This window comes from Ambystoma mexicanum, unplaced genomic scaffold (assembly GCF_040938575.1).
Source record: "Ambystoma mexicanum isolate Mex_15411 unplaced genomic scaffold, UKY_AmexF1_1 Mex_scaf34, whole genome shotgun sequence".
Classification (NCBI taxonomy): Eukaryota; Metazoa; Chordata; class Amphibia; order Caudata; family Ambystomatidae; genus Ambystoma; species Ambystoma mexicanum.
In genome coordinates, this window is record NW_027182449.1 from 1,357,126 (window position 1) to 1,375,359 (window position 18,234).

General features: G+C 54.3%; 4 non-coding genes and 2 pseudogenes across 4 annotated transcripts; all 6 read left to right on the top strand.

The window, feature by feature from the left end:
* The first annotated feature begins 1,453 nt into the window (after window positions 1-1,453).
* On the top strand, window positions 1,454-1,572 carry LOC138558815 (5S ribosomal RNA). The gene has a single exon (XR_011298934.1). It is a non-coding gene; the product is annotated as a 5S ribosomal RNA (ribosomal RNA).
* Window positions 1,573-4,697: 3,125 nt separating this feature from the next.
* Window positions 4,698-4,806, top strand: LOC138559053 (5S ribosomal RNA; annotated as a pseudogene).
* Window positions 4,807-7,932: 3,126 nt separating this feature from the next.
* LOC138558816 (5S ribosomal RNA) lies at window positions 7,933-8,051 on the top strand. Its single transcript, XR_011298935.1, has one exon. It is a non-coding gene; the product is annotated as a 5S ribosomal RNA (ribosomal RNA).
* Window positions 8,052-11,176: 3,125 nt separating this feature from the next.
* On the top strand, window positions 11,177-11,285 carry LOC138559054 (5S ribosomal RNA; annotated as a pseudogene).
* A 3,125-nt stretch (window positions 11,286-14,410) lies between these two features.
* On the top strand, window positions 14,411-14,529 carry LOC138558817 (5S ribosomal RNA). Its single transcript, XR_011298936.1, has one exon. It is a non-coding gene; the product is annotated as a 5S ribosomal RNA (ribosomal RNA).
* A 3,126-nt stretch (window positions 14,530-17,655) lies between these two features.
* On the top strand, window positions 17,656-17,774 carry LOC138558818 (5S ribosomal RNA). The gene has a single exon (XR_011298937.1). It is a non-coding gene; the product is annotated as a 5S ribosomal RNA (ribosomal RNA).
* Window positions 17,775-18,234: the final 460 nt, after the last annotated feature.

An 18,234-nucleotide genomic window follows, 5' to 3' on the forward strand; every position in this document is an offset into this window, starting at 1 on the left:
GCTTCCCAAGTCGGCCTTCAGCTGAAGCCTGCCTGGGCTGGGAGCCTCAGCTGCTGTTCCTGGGTGTGCTTCTTTCCTGCATGTGAAGGCCACCAGCGGCGAAGGTTGCCCTCCGCCTTCTAAGGAGTCGAGGAGACCGCAGCAGGAAAATTGTGTGTGTGTTTATTTCTTCTTTTTTTAGAGGTGCTTTCTATTTTTGCAAGGAACTGACGCCTGGATGAGTGCTAGTGTGGCTTGAGGTAAATTCACGGGCAGCTTCTTTGCAAACTTTTGCCAAACCAACTTGGGGCAGCAGTGGGGTAGAGAGTCAGCCTTCTGCTGATGCCTGCCTAGGCGTGGCTGGGCTGGGGGCCTCAGCTGCTGTTACTGGGCCTGCTTCTTTCCTGGACTTGTAGGCCACCAGCCGGAGAAAGTAAGGGCCTCAACCAACATCGCCCTCTGCCTTCCAAAGAGTCGAGGAGTCCCCAGCAGGAAAATTGTGTGTGTGTTTATTTCTTCTTTTTTAGAGATGCTTTCTATTTTTGTAAGGAACCGACGCCTGGGTGAGTGCTAGTGTGGCTTGAGGTAAATTTACGGGCAGCTTCTTTGCAAACTTTTGCCAAAACAACTTGGGGCAGCACTGGGGTAGAGAGTCAGCCTTCCGCTGATGCCTGCCTAGGCGTGGCTGGGCTGGGGGCCTCAGTTGCTGTTACTGGGCCTGCTTCTTTCCTGGACTTGTAGGCCGCCAGCCTGAGAAGGTAAGGCCTCAACCAACATCGCCCTCTGCCTTCCAAAGAGTCGAGGAGACCGCAGCAGGAAAATTGTGTGTGTGTTTATTTCTTCTTTTTTTAGAGGTGCTTTCTATTTTTGTAAGGAACTGACGCCTGGGTGAGTGCTAGTGTGGCTTGAGGTAAATTCACGGGCAGCTTCTTTGCAAACTTTTGCCAAACCAACTTGGGGCAGCAGTGGGGTAGAGAGTCAGCCTTAAGCTGATGCCTGCCTGGGCTGGGCTGGGCTGGGGGCCTCAGCTGCTGTTACTGGGCCTGCTTCTTTCCTGGACTTGTAGGTCACCAGCCCGATATGGTAAGGGCCTCAACCAACATCACCCTCTGCCTTCCAAAGCGTCGAGGAGCCCCCAGCAGGAAAATTGTGTGTGTGTTTATTTCCATCTTTCTTTCCGAGTTTTTTTTTAAAGTTTTGTAAGGAACGGATGCTTGGGTGAGTGAGTGCAAGTGTGGCTTGGCCTGAATTTACAGACACTTTCTTTGCAAACATGAGTAGGCAAGTGGGTATTTCAAAAGTGGGTGCATGGAGCTGCTCGTTGCTTTTCCAAGCTGGCAGCTGTGGCTCCTGAGCTTGAGGCAAAAAGAAGGGCAGAAGCACACTGCAGAGGACAGCGTTCAGCCTTGCAAGAGGGCAGTGGACGTCGGAGGAGCCGACACAGCACAAGAGGCTCGGAATCGGCGCACTCTTCGCCTACGGCCATACCACCCTGAATGCGCCCGATCTCGTCCGATCTCGGAAGCTAAGCAGGGTCGGGCCTGGTTAGTACTTGGATGGGAGACCGCCTGGGAATACCAGGTGCTGTAGGCATTTTGCTACTCTGTGCCCGATAGGCGGCGTTCGTCTTCTCCGTCTTGAACTACATTTTTCCTCCATTCCGCTTTTAATTTTAACAAACACGGCGCGTGAAAAAGGCACAGGGGCAGACAGCAGCCCTCGCTCCAATGCAGAGCCCCGTCAGAGGCGGACACGTTGTCGCCAAACTAACTTGGAGCAGCAGCAGCAGCAGCAGGAGACTGAAGCCAGGGCAGCAGCTTGCCGCCTCGGGTGGGTGGATGCAGCCAGAAAGGGCCACTCGTGTCCCTGGCAAAGCACCTCCAGCGTCTCCCCGTTTTCTCTCCAGTGGACGCGCAAGGCCCCCTACAGCTAGGGGAGGCAAGTGGATGGGCCTCATCTGCATATGTGGGCTCTAGAGGAAGAGTGCACCCTGGGAGACAAGGGGACACCTGGAGCGGGAAGTGCTCACGGGGGAGAAGTGCCTACAAGAGGCAGGAAGGGAGGGAGGCCACATCATGCCTCTCCATAGCCAGGCCTCTGGATGATGGGGCAGAAGCGGCCGTCACCCTAAGCTTCCTAGAAGTCCCAGCTGGGCCCCATGCTACCTAATATCTCGCCTGATCGAGCCTGGTCGAGCACTGGTCGAGCCTTCAGCCAAGGGACACAGGAGCCAAGGGGTCTGGCCTCGAGCCTTCAACCGAGGGACCCAGGAGCCCAGGGTCTGGCCTCAGTGCTTCCCAAGTCGGCCTTCAGCTGAAGCCTGCCTGGGCTGGGAGCCTCAGCTGCTGTTCCTGGGTGTGCTTCTTTCCTGCATGTGAAGGCCACCAGCGGCGAAGGTTGCCCTCCGCCTTCCAAGGAGTCGAGGGGATAGAAGCAGGAAAATTGTGTGTGTGTTTATTTCTTCTTTTTTAGAGATTCTTTCTATTTTTGTAAGGAACTGACGCCTGGGTGAGTGCTAGTGTGGCTTGAGGTAAATTCACGGGCAGCTTCTTTGCAAACTTTTGCCAAACCAACTTGGGGCAGCAGTGGGGTAGAGAGTCAGCCTTCTGCTGATGCCTGCCTAGGCGTGGCTGGGCTGGGGGCCTCAGCTGCTGTTACTGGGCCTGCTTCTTTCCTGGACTTGTAGGCCACCAGCCGGAGAAAGTAAGGGCCTCAACCAACATCGCCCTCTGCCTTCCAAAGAGTCGAGGAGTCCCCAGCAGGAAAATTGTGTGTGTGTTTATTTCTTCTTTTTTAGAGATGCTTTCTATTTTTGTAAGGAAACGACGCCTGGGTGAGTGCTAGTGTGGCGTGAGCTAAATTTACAGGCATCTTCTTTGCAAACTTTTGCCAAACCAACTTGGAGCAGCAGTGGGGTAGAGAGTCAGCCTTCTGCTGATGCCTGCCTGGGCTGGGCTGGTCTGAGGGCCTCAGCTGCTGTTACTGGGCCTGCTTCTTTCCTGGACTTGTAGGCCACCAGCCCGAGAAGGTAAGGGCCTCAACCAACATCGCCCTCTGCCTTCCAAAGAGTCGAGGTGTCCCCAGCAGGAAAATTGTGTGTGTGTATTTCTTCTTTTTTTAGAGATGCTTTCTATTTTTGTAAGGAACCGACGCCTGGGTGAGTGCTAGTGTGGCTTGAGGTAAATTTACGGGCAGCTTCTTTGCAAACTTTTGCCAAACCAACTTGGGGCAGCACTGGGGTAGAGAGTCAGCCTTCTGCTGATGCCTGCCTAGGCGTGGCTGGGCTGGGGGCCTCAGTTGCTGTTACTGGGCCTGCTTCTTTCCTGGACTTGTAGGCCGCCAGCCTGAGAAGGTAAGGCCTCAACCAACATCGCCCTCTGCCTTCCAAAGAGTCGAGGAGACCGCAGCAGGAAAATTGTGTGTGTGTTTATTTCTTCTTTTTTTAGAGGTGCTTTCTATTTTTGTAAGGAACTGACGCCTGGGTGAGTGCTAGTGTGGCGTGAGTTAAATTTACAGGCATCTTCTTTGCAAACTTTTGCCAAACCAACTTGGGGCAGCAGTGGGGTAGAGAGTCAGCCTTCTGCTGATGCCTGCCTAGGCGTGGCTGGGCTGGGGGCCTCAGCTGCTGTTACTGGGCCTGCTTCTTTCCTGGACTTGTAGGCCACCAGCCGGAGAAAGTAAGGGCCTCAACCAACATCGCCCTCTGCCTTCCAAAGAGTCGAGGAGTCCCCAGCAGGAAAATTGTGTGTGTGTTTATTTCTTCTTTTTTAGAGATGCTTTCTATTTTTGTAAGGAACCGACGCCTGGGTGAGTGCTAGTGTGGCTTGAGGTAAATTTACGGGCAGCTTCTTTGCAAACTTTTGCCAAAACAACTTGGGGCAGCACTGGGGTAGAGAGTCAGCCTTCCGCTGATGCCTGCCTAGGCGTGGCTGGGCTGGGGGCCTCAGTTGCTGTTACTGGGCCTGCTTCTTTCCTGGACTTGTAGGCCGCCAGCCTGAGAAGGTAAGGCCTCAACCAACATCGCCCTCTGCCTTCCAAAGAGTCGAGGAGACCGCAGCAGGAAAATTGTGTGTGTGTTTATTTCTTCTTTTTTTAGAGGTGCTTTCTATTTTTGTAAGGAACTGACGCCTGGGTGAGTGCTAGTGTGGCTTGAGGTAAATTCACGGGCAGCTTCTTTGCAAACTTTTGCCAAACCAACTTGGGGCAGCAGTGGGGTAGAGAGTCAGCCGTAAGCTGATGTCTGCCTCGGCTGGGCTGGGCTGGGGGCCTCAGCTGCTGTTACTGGGCCTGCTTCTTTCCTGGACTTGTAGGTCACCAGCCCGATATGGTAAGGGCCTCAACCAACATCACCCTCTGCCTTCCAAAGCGTCGAGGAGCCCCCAGCAGGAAAATTGTGTGTGTGTTTATTTCCATCTTTCTTTCCGAGTTTTTTTTTAAAGTTTTGTAAGGAACGGATGCTTGGGTGAGTGAGTGCAAGTGTGGCTTGGCCTGAATTTACAGACACTTTCTTTGCAAACATGAGTAGGCAAGTGGGTATTTCAAAAGTGGGTGCATGGAGCTGCTCGTTGCTTTTCCAAGCTGGCAGCTGTGGCTCCTGAGCTTGAGGCAAAAAGAAGGGCAGAAGCACACTGCAGAGGACAGCGTTCAGCCTTGCAAGAGGGCAGTGGACGTCGGAGGAGCCGACACAGCACAAGAGGCTCGGAATCGGCGCACTCTTCGCCTACGGCCATACCACCCTGAATGCGCCCGATCTCGGAAGCTAAGCAGGGTCGGGCCTGGTTAGTACTTGGATGGGAGACCGCCTGGGAATACCAGGTGCTGTAGGCATTTTGCTACTCTGTGCCCGATAGGCGGCGTTCGTCTTCTCCGTCTTGAACTACATTTTTCCTCCATTCCGCTTTTAATTTTAACAAACACGGCGCGTGAAAAAGGCACAGGGGCAGACAGCAGCCCTCGCTCCAATGCAGAGCCCCGTCAGAGGCGGACACGTTGTCGCCAAACTAACTTGGAGCAGCAGCAGCAGCAGCAGGAGACTGAAGCCAGGGCAGCAGCTTGCCGCCTCGGGTGGGTGGATGCAGCCAGAAAGGGCCACTCGTGTCCCTGGCAAAGCACCTCCAGCGTCTCCCCGTTTTCTCTCCAGTGGACGCGCAAGGCCCCCTACAGCTAGGGGAGGCAAGTGGATGGGCCTCATCTGCATATGTGGGCTCTAGAGGAAGAGTGCACCCTGGGAGACAAGGGGACACCTGGAGCGGGAAGTGCTCACGGGGGAGAAGTGCCTACAAGAGGCAGGAAGGGAGGGAGGCCACATCATGCCTCTCCATAGCCAGGCCTCTGGATGATGGGGCAGAAGCGGCCGTCACCCTAAGCTTCCTAGAAGTCCCAGCTGGGCCCCATGCTACCTAATATCTCGCCTGATCGAGCCTGGTCGAGCACTGGTCGATCCTTCAGCCAAGGGACACAGGAGCCAAGGGGTCTGGCCTCGAGCCTTCAACCGAGGGACCCAGGAGCCCAGGGTCTGGCCTCAGTGCTTCCCAAGTCGGCCTTCAGCTGAAGCCTGCCTGGGCTGGGAGCCTCAGCTGCTGTTCCTGGGTGTGCTTCTTTCCTGCATGTGAAGGCCACCAGCGGCGAAGGTTGCCCTCCGCCTTCTAAGGAGTCGAGGAGACCGCAGCAGGAAAATTGTGTGTGTGTTTATTTCTTCTTTTTTTAGAGGTGCTTTCTATTTTTGCAAGGAACTGACGCCTGGATGAGTGCTAGTGTGGCTTGAGGTAAATTCACGGGCAGCTTCTTTGCAAACTTTTGCCAAACCAACTTGGGGCAGCAGTGGGGTAGAGAGTCAGCCTTCTGCTGATGCCTGCCTAGGCGTGGCTGGGCTGGGGGCCTCAGCTGCTGTTACTGGGCCTGCTTCTTTCCTGGACTTGTAGGCCACCAGCCGGAGAAAGTAAGGGCCTCAACCAACATCGCCCTCTGCCTTCCAAAGAGTCGAGGAGTCCCCAGCAGGAAAATTGTGTGTGTGTTTATTTCTTCTTTTTTAGAGATGCTTTCTATTTTTGTAAGGAAACGACGCCTGGGTGAGTGCTAGTGTGGCGTGAGCTAAATTTACAGGCATCTTCTTTGCAAACTTTTGCCAAACCAACTTGGAGCAGCAGTGGGGTAGAGAGTCAGCCTTCTGCTGATGCCTGCCTGGGCTGGGCTGGTCTGGGGGCCTCAGCTGCTGTTACTGGGCCTGCTTCTTTCCTGGACTTGTAGGCCACCAGCCCGAGAAGGTAAGGGCCTCAACCAACATCGCCCTCTGCCTTCCAAAGAGTCGAGGTGTCCCCAGCAGGAAAATTGTGTGTGTGTATTTCTTCTTTTTTTAGAGATGCTTTCTATTTTTGTAAGGAACCGACGCCTGGGTGAGTGCTAGTGTGGCTTGAGGTAAATTTACGGGCAGCTTCTTTGCAAACTTTTGCCAAACCAACTTGGGGCAGCACTGGGGTAGAGAGTCAGCCTTCCGCTGATGCCTGCCTAGGCGTGGCTGGGCTGGGGGCCTCAGTTGCTGTTACTGGGCCTGCTTCTTTCCTGGACTTGTAGGCCGCCAGCCTGAGAAGGTAAGGCCTCAACCAACATCGCCCTCTGCCTTCCAAAGAGTCGAGGAGACCGCAGCAGGAAAATTGTGTGTGTGTTTATTTCTTCTTTTTTTAGAGGTGCTTTCTATTTTTGTAAGGAACTGACGCCTGGGTGAGTGCTAGTGTGGCGTGAGTTAAATTTACAGGCATCTTCTTTGCAAACTTTTGCCAAACCAACTTGGGGCAGCAGTGGGGTAGAGAGTCAGCCTTCTGCTGATGCCTGCCTAGGCGTGGCTGGGCTGGGGGCCTCAGCTGCTGTTACTGGGCCTGCTTCTTTCCTGGACTTGTAGGCCACCAGCCGGAGAAAGTAAGGGCCTCAACCAACATCGCCCTCTGCCTTCCAAAGAGTCGAGGAGTCCCCAGCAGGAAAATTGTGTGTGTGTTTATTTCTTCTTTTTTAGAGATGCTTTCTATTTTTGTAAGGAACCGACGCCTGGGTGAGTGCTAGTGTGGCTTGAGGTAAATTTACGGGCAGCTTCTTTGCAAACTTTTGCCAAAACAACTTGGGGCAGCACTGGGGTAGAGAGTCAGCCTTCCGCTGATGCCTGCCTAGGCGTGGCTGGGCTGGGGGCCTCAGTTGCTGTTACTGGGCCTGCTTCTTTCCTGGACTTGTAGGCCGCCAGCCTGAGAAGGTAAGGCCTCAACCAACATCGCCCTCTGCCTTCCAAAGAGTCGAGGAGACCGCAGCAGGAAAATTGTGTGTGTGTTTATTTCTTCTTTTTTTAGAGGTGCTTTCTATTTTTGTAAGGAACTGACGCCTGGGTGAGTGCTAGTGTGGCTTGAGGTAAATTCACGGGCAGCTTCTTTGCAAACTTTTGCCAAACCAACTTGGGGCAGCAGTGGGGTAGAGAGTCAGCCTTAAGCTGATGTCTGCCTGGGCTGGGCTGGGCTGGGGGCCTCAGCTGCTGTTACTGGGCCTGCTTCTTTCCTGGACTTGTAGGTCACCAGCCCGATATGGTAAGGGCCTCAACCAACATCACCCTCTGCCTTCCAAAGCGTCGAGGAGCCCCCAGCAGGAAAATTGTGTGTGTGTTTATTTCCATCTTTCTTTCCGAGTTTTTTTTTAAAGTTTTGTAAGGAACGGATGCTTGGGTGAGTGAGTGCAAGTGTGGCTTGGCCTGAATTTACAGACACTTTCTTTGCAAACATGAGTAGGCAAGTGGGTATTTCAAAAGTGGGTGCATGGAGCTGCTCGTTGCTTTTCCAAGCTGGCAGCTGTGGCTCCTGAGCTTGAGGCAAAAAGAAGGGCAGAAGCACACTGCAGAGGACAGCGTTCAGCCTTGCAAGAGGGCAGTGGACGTCGGAGGAGCCGACACAGCACAAGAGGCTCGGAATCGGCGCACTCTTCGCCTACGGCCATACCACCCTGAATGCGCCCGATCTCGTCCGATCTCGGAAGCTAAGCAGGGTCGGGCCTGGTTAGTACTTGGATGGGAGACCGCCTGGGAATACCAGGTGCTGTAGGCATTTTGCTACTCTGTGCCCGATAGGCGGCGTTCGTCTTCTCCGTCTTGAACTACATTTTTCCTCCATTCCGCTTTTAATTTTAACAAACACGGCGCGTGAAAAAGGCACAGGGGCAGACAGCAGCCCTCGCTCCAATGCAGAGCCCCGTCAGAGGCGGACACGTTGTCGCCAAACTAACTTGGAGCAGCAGCAGCAGCAGCAGGAGACTGAAGCCAGGGCAGCAGCTTGCCGCCTCGGGTGGGTGGATGCAGCCAGAAAGGGCCACTCGTGTCCCTGGCAAAGCACCTCCAGCGTCTCCCCGTTTTCTCTCCAGTGGACGCGCAAGGCCCCCTACAGCTAGGGGAGGCAAGTGGATGTGCCTCATCTGCATATGTGGGCTCTAGAGGAAGAGTGCACCCTGGGAGACAAGGGGACACCTGGAGCGGGAAGTGCTCACGGGGGAGAAGTGCCTACAAGAGGCAGGAAGGGAGGGAGGCCACATCATGCCTCTCCATAGCCAGGCCTCTGGATGATGGGGCAGAAGCGGCCGTCACCCTAAGCTTCCTAGAAGTCCCAGCTGGGCCCCATGCTACCTAATATCTCGCCTGATCGAGCCTGGTCGAGCACTGGTCGAGCCTTCAGCCAAGGGACACAGGAGCCAAGGGGTCTGGCCTCGAGCCTTCAACCGAGCGACCCAGGAGCCCAGGGTCTGGCCTCAGTGCTTCCCAAGTCGGCCTTCAGCTGAAGCCTGCCTGGGCTGGGAGCCTCAGCTGCTGTTCCTGGGTGTGCTTCTTTCCTGCATGTGAAGGCCACCAGCGGCGAAGGTTGCCCTCCGCCTTCCAAGGAGTCGAGGGGATAGAAGCAGGAAAATTGTGTGTGTGTTTATTTCTTCTTTTTTAGAGATTCTTTCTATTTTTGTAAGGAACTGACGCCTGGGTGAGTGCTAGTGTGGCTTGAGGTAAATTCACGGGCAGCTTCTTTGCAAACTTTTGCCAAACCAACTTGGGGCAGCAGTGGGGTAGAGAGTCAGCCTTCTGCTGATGCCTGCCTAGGCGTGGCTGGGCTGGGGGCCTCAGCTGCTGTTACTGGGCCTGCTTCTTTCCTGGACTTGTAGGCCACCAGCCGGAGAAAGTAAGGGCCTCAACCAACATCGCCCTCTGCCTTCCAAAGAGTCGAGGAGTCCCCAGCAGGAAAATTGTGTGTGTGTTTATTTCTTCTTTTTTAGAGATGCTTTCTATTTTTGTAAGGAAACGACGCCTGGGTGAGTGCTAGTGTGGCGTGAGCTAAATTTACAGGCATCTTCTTTGCAAACTTTTGCCAAACCAACTTGGAGCAGCAGTGGGGTAGAGAGTCAGCCTTCTGCTGATGCCTGCCTGGGCTGGGCTGGTCTGGGGGCCTCAGCTGCTGTTACTGGGCCTGCTTCTTTCCTGGACTTGTAGGCCACCAGCCCGAGAAGGTAAGGGCCTCAACCAACATCGCCCTCTGCCTTCCAAAGAGTCGAGGTGTCCCCAGCAGGAAAATTGTGTGTGTGTATTTCTTCTTTTTTTAGAGATGCTTTCTATTTTTGTAAGGAACCGACGCCTGGGTGAGTGCTAGTGTGGCTTGAGGTAAATTTACGGGCAGCTTCTTTGCAAACTTTTGCCAAACCAACTTGGGGCAGCACTGGGGTAGAGAGTCAGCCTTCCGCTGATGCCTGCCTAGGCGTGGCTGGGCTGGGGGCCTCAGTTGCTGTTACTGGGCCTGCTTCTTTCCTGGACTTGTAGGCCGCCAGCCTGAGAAGGTAAGGCCTCAACCAACATCGCCCTCTGCCTTCCAAAGAGTCGAGGAGACCGCAGCAGGAAAATTGTGTGTGTGTTTATTTCTTCTTTTTTTAGAGGTGCTTTCTATTTTTGTAAGGAACTGACGCCTGGGTGAGTGCTAGTGTGGCGTGAGTTAAATTTACAGGCATCTTCTTTGCAAACTTTTGCCAAACCAACTTGGGGCAGCAGTGGGGTAGAGAGTCAGCCTTCTGCTGATGCCTGCCTAGGCGTGGCTGGGCTGGGGGCCTCAGCTGCTGTTACTGGGCCTGCTTCTTTCCTGGACTTGTAGGCCACCAGCCGGAGAAAGTAAGGGCCTCAACCAACATCGCCCTCTGCCTTCCAAAGAGTCGAGGAGTCCCCAGCAGGAAAATTGTGTGTGTGTTTATTTCTTCTTTTTTAGAGATGCTTTCTATTTTTGTAAGGAACCGACGCCTGGGTGAGTGCTAGTGTGGCTTGAGGTAAATTTACGGGCAGCTTCTTTGCAAACTTTTGCCAAAACAACTTGGGGCAGCACTGGGGTAGAGAGTCAGCCTTCCGCTGATGCCTGCCTAGGCGTGGCTGGGCTGGGGGCCTCAGTTGCTGTTACTGGGCCTGCTTCTTTCCTGGACTTGTAGGCCGCCAGCCTGAGAAGGTAAGGCCTCAACCAACATCGCCCTCTGCCTTCCAAAGAGTCGAGGAGACCGCAGCAGGAAAATTGTGTGTGTGTTTATTTCTTCTTTTTTTAGAGGTGCTTTCTATTTTTGTAAGGAACTGACGCCTGGGTGAGTGCTAGTGTGGCTTGAGGTAAATTCACGGGCAGCTTCTTTGCAAACTTTTGCCAAACCAACTTGGGGCAGCAGTGGGGTAGAGAGTCAGCCTTAAGCTGATGCCTGCCTGGGCTGGGCTGGGCTGGGGGCCTCAGCTGCTGTTACTGGGCCTGCTTCTTTCCTGGACTTGTAGGTCACCAGCCCGATATGGTAAGGGCCTCAACCAACATCACCCTCTGCCTTCCAAAGCGTCGAGGAGCCCCCAGCAGGAAAATTGTGTGTGTGTTTATTTCCATCTTTCTTTCCGAGTTTTTTTTTAAAGTTTTGTAAGGAACGGATGCTTGGGTGAGTGAGTGCAAGTGTGGCTTGGCCTGAATTTACAGACACTTTCTTTGCAAACATGAGTAGGCAAGTGGGTATTTCAAAAGTGGGTGCATGGAGCTGCTCGTTGCTTTTCCAAGCTGGCAGCTGTGGCTCCTGAGCTTGAGGCAAAAAGAAGGGCAGAAGCACACTGCAGAGGACAGCGTTCAGCCTTGCAAGAGGGCAGTGGACGTCGGAGGAGCCGACACAGCACAAGAGGCTCGGAATCGGCGCACTCTTCGCCTACGGCCATACCACCCTGAATGCGCCCGATCTCGGAAGCTAAGCAGGGTCGGGCCTGGTTAGTACTTGGATGGGAGACCGCCTGGGAATACCAGGTGCTGTAGGCATTTTGCTACTCTGTGCCCGATAGGCGGCGTTCGTCTTCTCCGTCTTGAACTACATTTTTCCTCCATTCCGCTTTTAATTTTAACAAACACGGCGCGTGAAAAAGGCACAGGGGCAGACAGCAGCCCTCGCTCCAATGCAGAGCCCCGTCAGAGGCGGACACGTTGTCGCCAAACTAACTTGGAGCAGCAGCAGCAGCAGCAGGAGACTGAAGCCAGGGCAGCAGCTTGCCGCCTCGGGTGGGTGGATGCAGCCAGAAAGGGCCACTCGTGTCCCTGGCAAAGCACCTCCAGCGTCTCCCCGTTTTCTCTCCAGTGGACGCGCAAGGCCCTCTACAGCTAGGGGAGGCAAGTGGATGGGCCTCATCTGCATATGTGGGCTCTAGAGGAAGAGTGCACCCTGGGAGACAAGGGGACACCTGGAGCGGGAAGTGCTCACGGGGGAGAAGTGCCTACAAGAGGCAGGAAGGGAGGGAGGCCACATCATGCCTCTCCATAGCCAGGCCTCTGGATGATGGGGCAGAAGCGGCCGTCACCCTAAGCTTCCTAGAAGTCCCAGCTGGGCCCCATGCTACCTAATATCTCGCCTGATCGAGCCTGGTCGAGCACTGGTCGAGCCTTCAGCCAAGGGACACAGGAGCCAAGGGGTCTGGCCTCGAGCCTTCAACCGAGGGACCCAGGAGCCCAGGGTCTGGCCTCAGTGCTTCCCAAGTCGGCCTTCAGCTGAAGCCTGCCTGGGCTGGGAGCCTCAGCTGCTGTTCCTGGGTGTGCTTCTTTCCTGCATGTGAAGGCCACCAGCGGCGAAGGTTGCCCTCCGCCTTCCAAGGAGTCGAGGGGATAGAAGCAGGAAAATTGTGTGTGTGTTTATTTCTTCTTTTTTAGAGATTCTTTCTATTTTTGTAAGGAACTGACGCCTGGGTGAGTGCTAGTGTGGCTTGAGGTAAATTCACGGGCAGCTTCTTTGCAAACTTTTGCCAAACCAACTTGGGGCAGCAGTGGGGTAGAGAGTCAGCCTTCTGCTGATGCCTGCCTAGGCGTGGCTGGGCTGGGGGCCTCAGCTGCTGTTACTGGGCCTGCTTCTTTCCTGGACTTGTAGGCCACCAGCCGGAGAAAGTAAGGGCCTCAACCAACATCGCCCTCTGCCTTCCAAAGAGTCGAGGAGTCCCCAGCAGGAAAATTGTGTGTGTGTTTATTTCTTCTTTTTTAGAGATGCTTTCTATTTTTGTAAGGAAACGACGCCTGGGTGAGTGCTAGTGTGGCGTGAGCTAAATTTACAGGCATCTTCTTTGCAAACTTTTGCCAAACCAACTTGGAGCAGCAGTGGGGTAGAGAGTCAGCCTTCTGCTGATGCCTGCCTGGGCTGGGCTGGTCTGGGGGCCTCAGCTGCTGTTACTGGGCCTGCTTCTTTCCTGGACTTGTAGGCCACCAGCCCGAGAAGGTAAGGGCCTCAACCAACATCGCCCTCTGCCTTCCAAAGAGTCGAGGTGTCCCCAGCAGGAAAATTGTGTGTGTGTATTTCTTCTTTTTTTAGAGATGCTTTCTATTTTTGTAAGGAACCGACGCCTGGGTGAGTGCTAGTGTGGCTTGAGGTAAATTTACGGGCAGCTTCTTTGCAAACTTTTGCCAAACCAACTTGGGGCAGCACTGGGGTAGAGAGTCAGCCTTCCGCTGATGCCTGCCTAGGCGTGGCTGGGCTGGGGGCCTCAGTTGCTGTTACTGGGCCTGCTTCTTTCCTGGACTTGTAGGCCGCCAGCCTGAGAAGGTAAGGCCTCAACCAACATCGCCCTCTGCCTTCCAAAGAGTCGAGGAGACCGCAGCAGGAAAATTGTGTGTGTGTTTATTTCTTCTTTTTTTAGAGGTGCTTTCTATTTTTGTAAGGAACTGACGCCTGGGTGAGTGCTAGTGTGGCGTGAGTTAAATTTACAGGCATCTTCTTTGCAAACTTTTGCCAAACCAACTTGGGGCAGCAGTGGGGTAGAGAGTCAGCCTTCTGCTGATGCCTGCCTAGGCGTGGCTGGGCTGGGGGCCTCAGCTGCTGTTACTGGGCCTGCTTCTTTCCTGGACTTGTAGGCCACCAGCCGGAGAAAGTAAGGGCCTCAACCAACATCGCCCTCTGCCTTCCAAAGAGTCGAGGAGTCCCCAGCAGGAAAATTGTGTGTGTGTTTATTTCTTCTTTTTTAGAGATGCTTTCTATTTTTGTAAGGAACCGACGCCTGGGTGAGTGCTAGTGTGGCTTGAGGTAAATTTACGGGCAGCTTCTTTGCAAACTTTTGCCAAAACAACTTGGGGCAGCACTGGGGTAGAGAGTCAGCCTTCCGCTGATGCCTGCCTAGGCGTGGCTGGGCTGGGGGCCTCAGTTGCTGTTACTGGGCCTGCTTCTTTCCTGGACTTGTAGGCCGCCAGCCTGAGAAGGTAAGGCCTCAACCAACATCGCCCTCTGCCTTCCAAAGAGTCGAGGAGACCGCAGCAGGAAAATTGTGTGTGTGTTTATTTCTTCTTTTTTTAGAGGTGCTTTCTATTTTTGTAAGGAACTGACGCCTGGGTGAGTGCTAGTGTGGCTTGAGGTAAATTCACGGGCAGCTTCTTTGCAAACTTTTGCCAAACCAACTTGGGGCAGCAGTGGGGTAGAGAGTCAGCCTTAAGCTGATGCCTGCCTGGGCTGGGCTGGGCTGGGGGCCTCAGCTGCTGTTACTGGGCCTGCTTCTTTCCTGGACTTGTAGGTCACCAGCCCGATATGGTAAGGGCCTCAACCAACATCACCCTCTGCCTTCCAAAGCGTCGAGGAGCCCCCAGCAGGAAAATTGTGTGTGTGTTTATTTCCATCTTTCTTTCCGAGTTTTTTTTTAAAGTTTTGTAAGGAACGGATGCTTGGGTGAGTGAGTGCAAGTGTGGCTTGGCCTGAATTTACAGACACTTTCTTTGCAAACATGAGTAGGCAAGTGGGTATTTCAAAAGTGGGTGCATGGAGCTGCTCGTTGCTTTTCCAAGCTGGCAGCTGTGGCTCCTGAGCTTGAGGCAAAAAGAAGGGCAGAAGCACACTGCAGAGGTCAGCGTTCAGCCTTGCAAGAGGGCAGTGGACGTCGGAGGAGCCGACACAGCACAAGAGGCTCGGAATCGGCGCACTCTTCGCCTACGGCCATACCACCCTGAATGCGCCCGATCTCGTCCGATCTCGGAAGCTAAGCAGGGTCGGGCCTGGTTAGTACTTGGATGGGAGACCGCCTGGGAATACCAGGTGCTGTAGGCATTTTGCTACTCTGTGCCCGATAGGCGGCGTTCGTCTTCTCCGTCTTGAACTACATTTTTCCTCCATTCCGCTTTTAATTTTAACAAACACGGCGCGTGAAAAAGGCACAGGGGCAGACAGCAGCCCTCGCTCCAATGCAGAGCCCCGTCAGAGGCGGACACGTTGTCGCCAAACTAACTTGGAGCAGCAGCAGCAGCAGCAGGAGACTGAAGCCAGGGCAGCAGCTTGCCGCCTCGGGTGGGTGGATGCAGCCAGAAAGGGCCACTCGTGTCCCTGGCAAAGCACCTCCAGCGTCTCCCCGTTTTCTCTCCAGTGGACGCGCAAGGCCCCCTACAGCTAGGGGAGGCAAGTGGATGGGCCTCATCTGCATATGTGGGCTCTAGAGGAAGAGTGCACCCTGGGAGACAAGGGGACACCTGGAGCGGGAAGTGCTCACGGGGGAGAAGTGCCTACAAGAGGCAGGAAGGGAGGGAGGCCACATCATGCCTCTCCATAGCCAGGCCTCTGGATGATGGGGCAGAAGCGGCCGTCACCCTAAGCTTCCTAGAAGTCCCAGCTGGGCCCCATGCTACCTAATATCTCGCCTGATCGAGCCTGGTCGAGCACTGGTCGAGCCTTCAGCCAAGGGACACAGGAGCCAAGGGGTCTGGCCTCGAGCCTTCAGCCGAGGGACCCAGGAGCCCAGGGTCTGGCCTCAGTGCTTCCCAAGTCGGCCTTCAGCTGAAGCCTGCCTGGGCTGGGAGCCTCAGCTGCTGTTCCTGGGTGTGCTTCTTTCCTGCATGTGAAGGCCACCAGCGGCGAAGGTTGCCCTCCGCCTTCTAAGGAGTCGAGGAGACCGCAGCAGGAAAATTGTGTGTGTGTTTATTTCTTCTTTTTTTAGAGGTGCTTTCTATTTTTGCAAGGAACTGACGCCTGGATGAGTGCTAGTGTGGCTTGAGGTAAATTCACGGGCAGCTTCTTTGCAAACTTTTGCCAAACCAACTTGGGGCAGCAGTGGGGTAGAGAGTCAGCCTTCTGCTGATGCCTGCCTAGGCGTGGCTGGGCTGGGGGCCTCAGCTGCTGTTACTGGGCCTGCTTCTTTCCTGGACTTGTAGGCCACCAGCCGGAGAAAGTAAGGGCCTCAACCAACATCGCCCTCTGCCTTCCAAAGAGTCGAGGAGTCCCCAGCAGGAAAATTGTGTGTGTGTTTATTTCTTCTTTTTTAGAGATGCTTTCTATTTTTGTAAGGAAACGACGCCTGGGTGAGTGCTAGTGTGGCGTGAGCTAAATTTACAGGCATCTTCTTTGCAAACTTTTGCCAAACCAACTTGGAGCAGCAGTGGGGTAGAGAGTCAGCCTTCTGCTGATGCCTGCCTGGGCTGGGCTGGTCTGGGGGCCTCAGCTGCTGTTACTGGGCCTGCTTCTTTCCTGGACTTGTAGGCCACCAGCCCGAGAAGGTAAGGGCCTCAACCAACATCGCCCTCTGCCTTCCAAAGAGTCGAGGTGTCCCCAGCAGGAAAATTGTGTGTGTGTATTTCTTCTTTTTTTAGAGATGCTTTCTATTTTTGTAAGGAACCGACGCCTGGGTGAGTGCTAGTGTGGCTTGAGGTAAATTTACGGGCAGCTTCTTTGCAAACTTTTGCCAAACCAACTTGGGGCAGCACTGGGGTAGAGAGTCAGCCTTCCGCTGATGCCTGCCTAGGCGTGGCTGGGCTGGGGGCCTCAGTTGCTGTTACTGGGCCTGCTTCTTTCCTGGACTTGTAGGCCGCCAGCCTGAGAAGGTAAGGCCTCAACCAACATCGCCCTCTGCCTTCCAAAGAGTCGAGGAGACCGCAGCAGGAAAATTGTGTGTGTGTTTATTTCTTCTTTTTTTAGAGGTGCTTTCTATTTTTGTAAGGAACTGACGCCTGGGTGAGTGCTAGTGTGGCGTGAGTTAAATTTACAGGCATCTTCTTTGCAAACTTTTGCCAAACCAACTTGGGGCAGCAGTGGGGTAGAGAGTCAGCCTTCTGCTGATGCCTGCCTAGGCGTGGCTGGGCTGGGGGCCTCAGCTGCTGTTACTGGGCCTGCTTCTTTCCTGGACTTGTAGGCCACCAGCCGGAGAAAGTAAGGGCCTCAACCAACATCGCCCTCTGCCTTCCAAAGAGTCGAGGAGTCCCCAGCAGGAAAATTGTGTGTGTGTTTATTTCTTCTTTTTTAGAGATGCTTTCTATTTTTGTAAGGAACCGACGCCTGGGTGAGTGCTAGTGTGGCTTGAGGTAAATTTACGGGCAGCTTCTTTGCAAACTTTTGCCAAAACAACTTGGGGCAGCACTGGGGTAGAGAGTCAGCCTTCCGCTGATGCCTGCCTAGGCGTGGCTGGGCTGGGGGCCTCAGTTGCTGTTACTGGGCCTGCTTCTTTCCTGGACTTGTAGGCCGCCAGCCTGAGAAGGTAAGGCCTCAACCAACATCGCCCTCTGCCTTCCAAAGAGTCGAGGAGACCGCAGCAGGAAAATTGTGTGTGTGTTTATTTCTTCTTTTTTTAGAGGTGCTTTCTATTTTTGTAAGGAACTGACGCCTGGGTGAGTGCTAGTGTGGCTTGAGGTAAATTCACGGGCAGCTTCTTTGCAAACTTTTGCCAAACCAACTTGGGGCAGCAGTGGGGTAGAGAGTCAGCCTTAAGCTGATGCCTGCCTGGGCTGGGCTGGGCTGGGGGCCTCAGCTGCTGTTACTGGGCCTGCTTCTTTCCTGGACTTGTAGGTCACCAGCCCGATATGGTAAGGGCCTCAACCAACATCACCCTCTGCCTTCCAAAGCGTCGAGGAGCCCCCAGCAGGAAAATTGTGTGTGTGTTTATTTCCATCTTTCTTTCCGAGTTTTTTTTTAAAGTTTTGTAAGGAACGGATGCTTGGGTGAGTGAGTGCAAGTGTGGCTTGGCCTGAATTTACAGACACTTTCTTTGCAAACATGAGTAGGCAAGTGGGTATTTCAAAAGTGGGTGCATGGAGCTGCTCGTTGCTTTTCCAAGCTGGCAGCTGTGGCTCCTGAGCTTGAGGCAAAAAGAAGGGCAGAAGCACACTGCAGAGGACAGCGTTCAGCCTTGCAAGAGGGCAGTGGACGTCGGAGGAGCCGACACAGCACAAGAGGCTCGGAATCGGCGCACTCTTCGCCTACGGCCATACCACCCTGAATGCGCCCGATCTCGTCCGATCTCGGAAGCTAAGCAGGGTCGGGCCTGGTTAGTACTTGGATGGGAGACCGCCTGGGAATACCAGGTGCTGTAGGCATTTTGCTACTCTGTGCCCGATAGGCGGCGTTCGTCTTCTCCGTCTTGAACTACATTTTTCCTCCATTCCGCTTTTAATTTTAACAAACACGGCGCGTGAAAAAGGCACAGGGGCAGACAGCAGCCCTCGCTCCAATGCAGAGCCCCGTCAGAGGCGGACACGTTGTCGCCAAACTAACTTGGAGCAGCAGCAGCAGCAGCAGGAGACTGAAGCCAGGGCAGCAGCTTGCCGCCTCGGGTGGGTGGATGCAGCCAGAAAGGGCCACTCGTGTCCCTGGCAAAGCACCTCCAGCGTCTCCCCGTTTTCTCTCCAGTGGACGCGCAAGGCCCCCTACAGCTAGGGGAGGCAAGTGGATGGGCCTCATCTGCATATGTGGGCTCTAGAGGAAGAGTGCACCCTGGGAGACAAGGGGACACCTGGAGCGGGAAGTGCTCACGGGGGAGAAGTGCCTACAAGAGGC